Source organism: Ruditapes philippinarum, unplaced genomic scaffold (assembly GCF_026571515.1).
Source record: "Ruditapes philippinarum isolate M1 unplaced genomic scaffold, ASM2657151v2 ctg896_1_1_1_1, whole genome shotgun sequence".
NCBI classification, from domain to species: domain Eukaryota; kingdom Metazoa; phylum Mollusca; class Bivalvia; order Venerida; family Veneridae; genus Ruditapes; species Ruditapes philippinarum.
In genome coordinates this window covers 26,223-36,346 of record NW_026856585.1, presented here as the reverse complement: position 1 = coordinate 36,346, position 10,124 = coordinate 26,223, and the positions used below count along the sequence as shown (strand labels likewise).

General features: G+C 35.5%; 1 long non-coding RNA gene across 1 annotated transcript in view; it reads right to left on the bottom strand.

The window, feature by feature from the left end:
* Positions 1-285: 285 nt before the first annotated feature.
* LOC132747053 (uncharacterized) overlaps positions 286-10,124 on the bottom strand; it is a 30,527-nt gene continuing 20,688 nt past the window's right edge. Inside the window, exons 4-5 of the long non-coding RNA XR_009628073.1 lie at positions 7,166-7,300; positions 286-679 (exon numbers count right to left, since the gene is read on the bottom strand). This is a non-coding gene — a long non-coding RNA (uncharacterized LOC132747053). The remainder of the gene's footprint in view (positions 680-7,165; positions 7,301-10,124) is intronic.

Genomic DNA, 10,124 nt, shown 5'->3' with positions numbered 1-10,124 from the left:
TGATTCACTTATCAAAGCCAATATTGACTAGAGACACATGATCCACTTATCAAAGCCAATATTGACTCTAGACACATGATTCACTCATCAAAGCCAATATTGACTCGAGACACATGATTCACTTATCAAAGCCAATATTGACTCTAGACACATGATTCACTTATCAAAGCCAATATTGACTCTAGACACATGATTCACTCATCAAAGCCAATATTGACTCTAGACACATGATTCACTCATCAAAGCCAATATTGACTCTAGACACATGATTAACTCATCAAAGCCAATATTGACTGTAAACACATGATTAACTTATCAAAGCCATTATTGACTCGAGACACATGTTTCAGATTTATGATTTGATTTTCTATCACACCTAGACAGTAAAGGTCATAATGGCAAGCTCAGGTGACTTCCATGCATTATTTCAGGCACACACAGTCACCTGAGTAGAACCACCGATGTTTTAATAGCTAGCTAGAAATCTTCCTCACATTAAAATGACATCACATAAAACTCTTATTACACTAGGTGCTTTGGTTTAATGTGATGAATATATGTACACAACTTACGTAGATTTCCTTTTTTCATCTGCTTTATGAAGATAGTATAAAGTTCTTTCATGTTTCTTTTCAATAGGTTCAACTCCATATTTAGCCAGTAACCTTGTCAGTGGCAACTGGAAAAATAAATATATATCTTTACCTTTAACCTGTTCAACTGAAATAAACTTACCCTGCTTTGAACTTTTCATTTATACTTGAAGGGATTTCAATATAAAAATACTACAACAGTCCATAGGAGGAATATGCCACTTACTTCATTTACCTGTAACAGTGGCATATTTACATTAATTTTAATATGAATATTTTATTTTAGTTTATAAAAAAAAACATACTATATATTATTCTAGATCTGCACATGCCAGTAACAAAAATTCATTAAAGAAATATAATGTAATAACTCCTGTGTATGTGTCAAAAGAAATCCATTTGTATACTTGTGATTACTATTTCAAACAGAGGATATGGTCTGTTTCAGGGTACATTTCGTGTCCAGTCATCAATCAATGTATGTGGTTAATTCATTAATGACCTTTATTTGCATTGGCCTAACTTGGCATTATACCCTGTAACAGCCTATTTTAGGCCTTGACCTCCAAGTGTGACCTTGACCTTTGAGGTAAGGGTTTAGGTGTTGCGCATCACATGTCATCTTATAATTGTTATCAATTGTGCAAAATTATTCTAAAATCCCTTGATTGATGAACCGCTCACAAAATATACCCAAGAACAGACAATGTTAAGCTTTTGCACTCAAGTGTGACCTTGACATTGAAGGTAGAAGTCTGGATGTTGCTAATGACACATGGTCCCATTATTGTGAACATATTTGCTAAGTTATTTCAAATTCATTGAATAATAAAATAATTATAGACTGCACACAAAATATACCATTTAAAAGACCATGTTAAGGTTTACAACTGTAACCTTTACCTTGGAGGTAGACTACTGGTTTCGCTCATGACACCTTGTCTTATTATTGTGAACATATGTGCAACATAATTTCAAAATCCCTTGATCTTTGAAGAAGTTATGGACCTGGCCCAAATATACCCTGTAACAGACTTTGTTAATATATAACCTCTTACTGTGACCTTGACATTGGAGGTAGGTGGCTGGTTTTTGCTCAAGACACATTGTCTCAATATTGTAATTATTAGTGACAAAAATGATCAAAATCCCTTCATGGAAAAGAATGTTATGGACCAGACACCACATATACCCTCAAATAGACAATGTTGATCTTGAATGAGCAAGTGCGACCTTGACTCTGGAGATATGGATCCGGTTGTTGCACACGACACGTTGTATTATTATAACAAGTTATTTGGATGGTACTGGTCACTACTGTTAAGTTTGGTTGAAATCCCACCAGTAGTTTGACCTGTGAAGGGCGGACAAGAATTTTCTATTTTTAGCTCTGGCGGCCATTTTGTGCAACAAAGAATAACGGGCCAGTGATGTGCACAACTATGGATGGTACTGATCACTCCTGTAAAGTTTGGTTGAAATCCCACCAGTAGATTGACCTGTGAAGGTTGGACAAGATTTTTCTATTTTTTAGCTCTGGCGGCCATTTTGTGCAGCGAAGCAGAACGTGCTCTTGGGTAACTGTCTAGCGGAAACTCATCAGAGCCTCATTACCGCCGTAAACAGTCACCCTCGAGCTAGATATTCTGGTCTGTACGGTTGCCGTTGTAAGATTCTTATACACTGTAATATAATTATTGACACTAAAACAGTCTGTCTAATCTCAAATAAATAGATCAGTTTAATTGTAAGTAATTCACTTTTTTCCTGACACTGTCTATTTCAGTAAAATAAGGAACAAGTAATGAGCCTCAGGCCTTTCTATTGTAAGCAAAACACCATTTTCTGAGTCAGGTTTTTAAAAAAATACAGGTTGGAGTTTTTAAACATGAAACATTAATTTTATTAAGACTTAAAATGACATCAGTTCCACAAAAAGCGTTAAGCTTTTTTGCGATCTTAAACAGTTTTCAAAATGGTAAAAAATTGGTATATAGATAAACCATCTTTTGCTTTTTGGTTCATGATTTAGATTTTATATGGAATACAAAATACCAATTTCTTTGTCCTTTACTACTAAAAACCTAGAAACCATTTTAAAAACAATTGGCCAATGGGACTTATTGATGAGCAACATTTTTCCTCATAATTAACTCACTCTGTGGTTCTAATTAACTAACTCTGTGGTACTAATCAACTTACTCTGTGGTAATAATTTACTTACTCTGTGGTATTAATTAACTAACTCTGTGGTAGTAATTAACTAACTCTGTGGTAATAATTAACTAACTGTTTGGTACTAATTTACCTACTCTGTGGTACTTATTAACTTACTATGTGGTACTAATCAACTTACTCTGTGGTACTAATCAACTTACTCTGTGGTACTAATCAATATACTCTGTGGTACTAATTAACTAACTCTGTGGGACTAATTAACTAACTCTGTGGTACTAATTAACTTACTCTGTGGACTGTGGTACTAATCAACTTACTCTGTGGTACTAATTAACATACTCTGAGGTTCTAATTATCTCACTCAGTGGTACTAATCATCTTACTCAGTGGTACTAATTAACTAACTCTGTGGTACTAATTTACTTACTCTGTGGTACTAATTAACTTACTCTGTGGTACTAATCAACTTACTCTGTGGTATAATCAACTTACTCTGTGGTACTAATCAACTTACTCTGTGGTACTAATTTACTTACTCTGTGGTACTAACTAGAGGATGCTTTTGTAAAAAAGCGCATGTCTCCCCCACTGCTGAGAATAACTGTGAATGGAAACAGGAATGGAAATGGAGATAAGATAATGTAAATACCCGGTAGTCACTTCAATGAAGGCTGTCTATGGATGGTTTCTATTGTTAAGGTTGTACGAGAAGATGCTTCCTAAACTGTTTGTTTTTAACCAGGTATTCAATTTTGAAAATCCTGGTTATTCAATCAGCGTATGGCAGGCGGGCGTCAAACGAAATTGCACTTGATGGTCATATCATAATATAGTTTCACAAATGAAATTAAATGAAATTGTGTCTGCTCCATAATTCTTCAAACCTTTAAAGGATTTTGATGATACTTGAAACAAACGTTCATATTGTCAGATTTTTTTACACTATTGAAAGACAACTCAAATTACAATGTATGTAAAATCATGATAACTGTAGTGTGTTGGGATGACTCCACTCGTTTTCACAATGAAGCCTCTCTGGTAGATACTTGAAACAAAAATTCACCGCATCCAGAGAACGTGTAGAGTACATGTTTCGTATGGCTGGTTCCAAGGTCAAGGTCTACTTGACACTTGAATGTCATATCATATATAGTTTCACAAACGAAATTAAAGGAAATTGTGTCTGCTCCATAACTCTTCAACCCTTTGAAGGATTTTGATGATACTTGAAACAAACGTTCATATTGTCAGATTTTTTACACTATTGAAAGACAACTCAAATTTCAATGTATGTCAAATCATGATAACTGTAGTGTGTTGGGATGACTCCACTCGTTTGACCTACTGACCCCAAAAACAATAGGGATCATCAGCTCTATAAGACCAATCATCCTATGAAGTTTGAGGGCTGTAGGTCAAAAGGAACTCTAGTTATCATCCGGAAACGAGAAATTGACCAACGGTCACTGTGACCTTGACCTTTGAACTACTGACCCCAAAAACAATAGGGATCATCTGCTCAATAAGACCATTCATCCTATGAAGTTTGAGAGCTGTAGGTCAAAAGGAACTCTAGTTATCGTCCGGAAACGAAGAATGGAGGGACGGACTGACGAACGGACGGACTGACGGACGGACAGGGCAAAAACAATATGTCTCCCCCCAGTTTGAGGGTTGTAGGTCAAAAGGAACTCTAGTTATCATCCGGAAATGAGAAATTGACCACGGTCACTGTGACCTTGACCTGACCTACTGACCCCAAAAACAATAGGGATCATCTGCTCTATAAGACCAATCATCCTATGAAGTTTGAGGGCTGTAGGTCAAAAGGAACTCTAGTTATCATCCGGAAACGAGAAATTGACCAACGGTCACTGTGACCTTGACCTTTGAACTACTGACCCCAAAAACAATAGGGATCATCTGCTCAATAAGACCAATCATCCTATGAAGTTTGAGGTCTGTAGGTCTAAAGGAACTCTAGTTATCATCCGGAAACGAGAAATTGACCAACGGTCAGTGTGACCTTGACCTTTGACCTACTGACCCCAAAAACAATAGGGATCATCAGCTCTATAAGACCAATCATCCTATGAAGTTTGAGGGCTGTAGGTCAAAAGGAACTCTAGTTATCATCCGGAAACGAGAAATTGACCAACGGTCACTGTGACCTTGACCTTTGAACTACTGACCCCAAAAACAATAGGGATCATCTGCTCAATAAGACCATTCATCCTATGAAGTTTGAGAGCTGTAGGTCAAAAGGAACTCTAGTTATCGTCCGGAAACGAGAAATTGACCAACGGTCACTGTGACCTTGACCTTTGAACTACTGACCCCAAAAACAATAGGGATCATCTGCTCAATAAGACCATTCATCCTATGAAGTTTGAGAGCTGTAGGTCAAAAGGAACTCTAGTTATCGTCCGGAAACGAAGAATGGACGGACGGACTGACGCACGGACGGACTGACGAACGGACAGGGCAAAAACAATATGTCTATATTGACTTACTCTGTGGTACTAATCAACTTACTCTGTGGTACTAATCAACTTACTCTGTGGTACTAATCAACTTACTCTGTGGTACTAATTTATTCATGGATGCTTCTTGAAATAATTTGGCACATTGAGAATATGAGAAATTATTTGTTAGTATTTCTATATTCTTGTAACACTCTTTATATAGCAATCATGTCTTTGTTGAAAGTCAAAGGATATGGTTCTTCTACTAGGCCCTACTTGTGTGGTATTTTATTTTTCAAGCAAACAGAAGGAGTAGCTGTAGGCGGTTTTGGAAGAAAAATAGAAACAAGAAATGTGTCGTCACGCCACGGATGCCCACACATGCAGCCAAAATTTCAGATGTTATATTTATTTCCAAATTTGTTTGCACAAATTAACTTTTCATTTAAAGTTCAAAGTCCTTAAAACTAGTCAATGTTAACACAAACCATTTTTATACAAAGTTCAAGGCACTGAAACTATTCAGTGTTAACCTTTTGTAAATTGCATATAATTGCATAAGCCAAAATAATGGCTACATTCATTTCCACAAAAGTATGAGTGCTGAAACCAAAAATTCAGAATTTTTCTAACATTCAAGAAAGATAACTTTGTTCAAAATCATTGAACCACGACCAAATTCAAACTTGAACTGCTTAAGATGTATCTATATGTCAAATTTGGGTTGAATGTGTACAACCGTTGGGAAAATAATGAGCGGAAACTTAAAATTTCTTCCTTTTTTCAAAGTTCAAGGAATAACTCTGTCAGCTATCACCAAAACATGACCACATTTGAAATTGACCAATGCATTCTTATAACATATCAATATCTTTGATTTCAGTTGAATATGTACAACTGTTAGGGAGATAAGGAATTGGAACTGAAAATTTCCTTTTTTTTTAAAGTTCAAGGGGCATAACTCTGCCAAAAACATCAAACCATGACAATATTCAAAACTGACCTGAGCATTTTTTTGATGTATCCATATGTCAAATTTGGGTTGAATGTGTACAATCATTGGGGAGATAATGAACAGAAACTTAAAATTTCTTCTTTTTTTTTCAAAGTTCAAAAGGATTAATACCCTAGAGGAGATAATGAACAGGAACTGAAAATTTCATATCATTTTCACAGTGTAAGGGAAATATCGCTGCCAAAAATTATCGAACCATTACCAAATTAAAACTTGACCTTTGCATTCCTTTAACAGATCCATTTGTCAAATAAGAGTTGAATGTGTAATACCATTTGGGAGATAATGAACGGAAACTGAAAATTTCTTATTATTTTCAAAGTAAAAGGGGCATAACTATGCCAAAAATCATCGAACCATGACCACATTAGAGCTTGACCTGTGCATTCTTTTGATGTATCCATATGTTAAGTTTGAGTTGAATGTGTAATACTGTTTGGGACATAATGAACAGAAACTGAAAATTTCATATTATTTTCAAAGTAAAAGGGGCATAACTGTGTCAAAAATCATTTAACCATGGCCAAATCCGAACTTGACCTGTATCTTTTCATGACATATTCATATATCAAGTTTAAGTTGAATGTGTAATACCCTTGGGGAGATAATGAATGAAAACCTAAAATTTCACATTATTTTCAAAGTAAAAGGGGCATAACTCTGGCATAATAAAACGTTAGAAGGTAATAAAAAAGTAGAAATGGTTTAAGGCCTGTCAATGAATTTTCTTGTTGATTTCAGTGATTTGTTCCAGATAAAATGCCAATGGACAGACGGACAAATGAAAAGACAAAAACAAAGGACACCTAGTTTCTGCCAGTTAAACCGGTTGGGAACTGAAAACTTATAATTCTGGCATCACACCTATCCTGCCACCCCCACTATCATAATTGTATGTTTATTTATAAACTTACCTGTTTTTCCTCATGATTAATGGTATCTTCCTGACAAGCAATACACCCTGAACTGGATTTTCAACTGTCCTTAATAATTAGTCTGTCAAACTCGGATTTTCAACTGTCCTAAATAATTAGTCTGTCAAACTCTGTCTATATGAAAAAAAAAGAAAAACATTGAATTGATAATATTTGCCACCTAAATTCTCATAAATTTTAAACTTTAAAAATGTTTCAGTTAACCCTTTACTTACTGAAAAGGTGTAATGGATATTCCCAACTTTGAATTTGGAAAAGTCCACTTTATTTTAAAGGGATAAAAAATACCAATATTGAGCTACCAACAGTATAGTGATTAAAATATAGAGAAAGAGCATATTCAAGTTTTTTTTATTTTCATCAAACAGTATGAATCATTTCACGAGTGGTGGTCACAGCCACAAGTAAAATGTGGCAATTTTCATACCACAAGAAAAAAAACTAGACCTATCACTGAAGGTGATTAATACCCCCACCAGCAACTTTGACTTTTGAAAAATAAGTTGTCTGAAGAAAAATTTGAAATAAACCTACAGTAAATAAAATTTCAATTTATTGCAATCCCAACTATCTTGATTTTGATATAAGCTTGCTATACACCAAGTTTGAAAACAATATCTCATTCCTAACCCTAGTAATTGTCTGGAAACCCTTTTTCTATTTTTAGTAACTGTGACCTTGAACCCAGGGAGTCCAAATGCAATACCAAGCGCGGTCTTCATGTAAGCTTGCTAAACACCAAGTTTGATTACAATATCTCATTCCTAACTTTAGTTATTGTCCGGAAACCATTTTTCTATTTTTAGTAACGGTGACCTTTACCTTGGCCCAAGGGGGGTCCAGATGCAATACCAACCGGGGTCTTCATATAAGCTTGCTATATACCAAGTTTGATTACAATATCTCATTCCTAATTTTAGTTATTGTCCGAAAACCATTTTTTATTTTCAGTAACTGTGACCTTGACCTTGGCCCCAGGGGGTCCAGATGCAATACCAACCGGGGTCTTCATATAAGCTTGCTATATACCAAGTTTGATTACAATATCTCATTCCTAACTTTAGTTATTGTCCGGAAACCATTTTTTCTATTTTAGTAACGGTGACCTTGACCTTGGCCCCAGGGGGTCCAGATGCAATACCAACCGGGGTCTTCATATGAGCTTGATGTACACCAAGTTTGATTACAATATTTCATTCCTAACTTTAGTTATTGTCCGGAAACCATTTTTCTATTTTAAGTAACGGTGACCTTGACCTTGGCCCCAGGGGGTCCAAATGCAATACCAGCCTGGGTCTTCATATAAGCTTTCTATATACCAAGTTTGATTACAATATCTCATTCCTAACTTTAGTTATTGTCCGGAAAACCATTTTTCTATTTTTTTTAACGGTGACCTTGACCTTGGCCCCAGGGGGTCCAGATGCAATTACCAACCGGGGTCTTCATATGAGCTTGATGTACACCAAGTTTGATTACAATATTTCATTCCTAACCTTAGTTATTGTCCGGAAACCATTTTTCTATTTTTAGTAACGGTGACCTTGACCTTGCCCCAGGGGGTCCAGATGCAATACCAACCGGGGTCTTCATATCAGCTTGCTATATACCAAGTTTGATTACAATATCTCATTCCTAACTTTAGTTATTGTCCGGAAACCATTTTTCTATTTTTAGTAACGGTGACCTTGACCTTGGCCCCAGGGGGTCCAAATGCAATACCAACCGGGGTTTCCACATAAGGTTGCTATATACCAAGTTTGATTACAATACCTCACTCCAAACTCTAGTGATCGTCTGGAAACCATGATGTGGACAGACCGACGGACCGACCGACAAGCTGACTCCTATATACCCCCCCTAAACTTCGTTTGTGGGGGTATAATAAAATATTCTGTATTTATATAAAAACTTGATTTTTTTTTCATTACTTTGTTTTCATCTTACAATTCAAAAGAATTCCACTTTCATTTTGTGTACTGGCTGAATGTAGACAAAAGTAGCCTGGCAAAATACTGGTGAAAATACGAAAATTTTTACCACTGCATATCATTTCCTAAATATCTCTCAATATTTCATTTAAAAGTAAATTCTCAGATACTAGAAATGTGTCATCATGCCACGGATGCCCCCGCATGCAGCCAAAATTTCAGATGGTGTAATAATCATTTTTTTTCATTTTAAGTTCAAAGCCCTTAAAACTTTTCAATGTTAACACAAACCATTTTCATACAATGTTCAAAGCACTGAAATTATTCAGTCTTAACCTTTTAAAAATAGCATATTGCATATTTGTAGGCAAAATAATTGCTAAAAGTATGAGTGCTGAAACTGAAAGTTCAAAATTTTTCCAACATTCAGGAAAGATAAGTTTGTCTAAAATCATTGAACCACGACCAAATTCAAACTTAAACTGCTTATTCATAAGATGTATCTATATTATATCCAAAGTGAAAGGGACATAACTCTGCCAAAAAATCATCAAACCATGACCAAATTCCAACTTGACCTGCCATGATTCCTTTGACATATCCATATGTCAAATTTAAGTTGAATATGTAACACTGTTGGGTAGATAATGAACAGAAACTGTAAATTTCATATTATTTTCAAAGTGAAAGGGGCATTACTCTGCAAAAATCTTTGAACCATGACCAAATTTGAACTTGGCCTGGGCATTCCAAGAACATATCCATATGTCAAATTTGAGTTGAATGTGTTGTACCATTGGGGAGATAATAAACGGAAACTGAAAATTTCATATTACTTTCAAAGTGAAAGGGGCATAACTCTGCCAAAAATCTTTGAACCATGACCAAATTTGAACTTGACCTGCGCATTCCTGTTACGCATCCATATGTTAAGTTTGAGTGGAATGTGTTGTACCTTTGGGGAGATAATGAATGGAAACTGAAAATTTCATATTATTTTAAAAGTA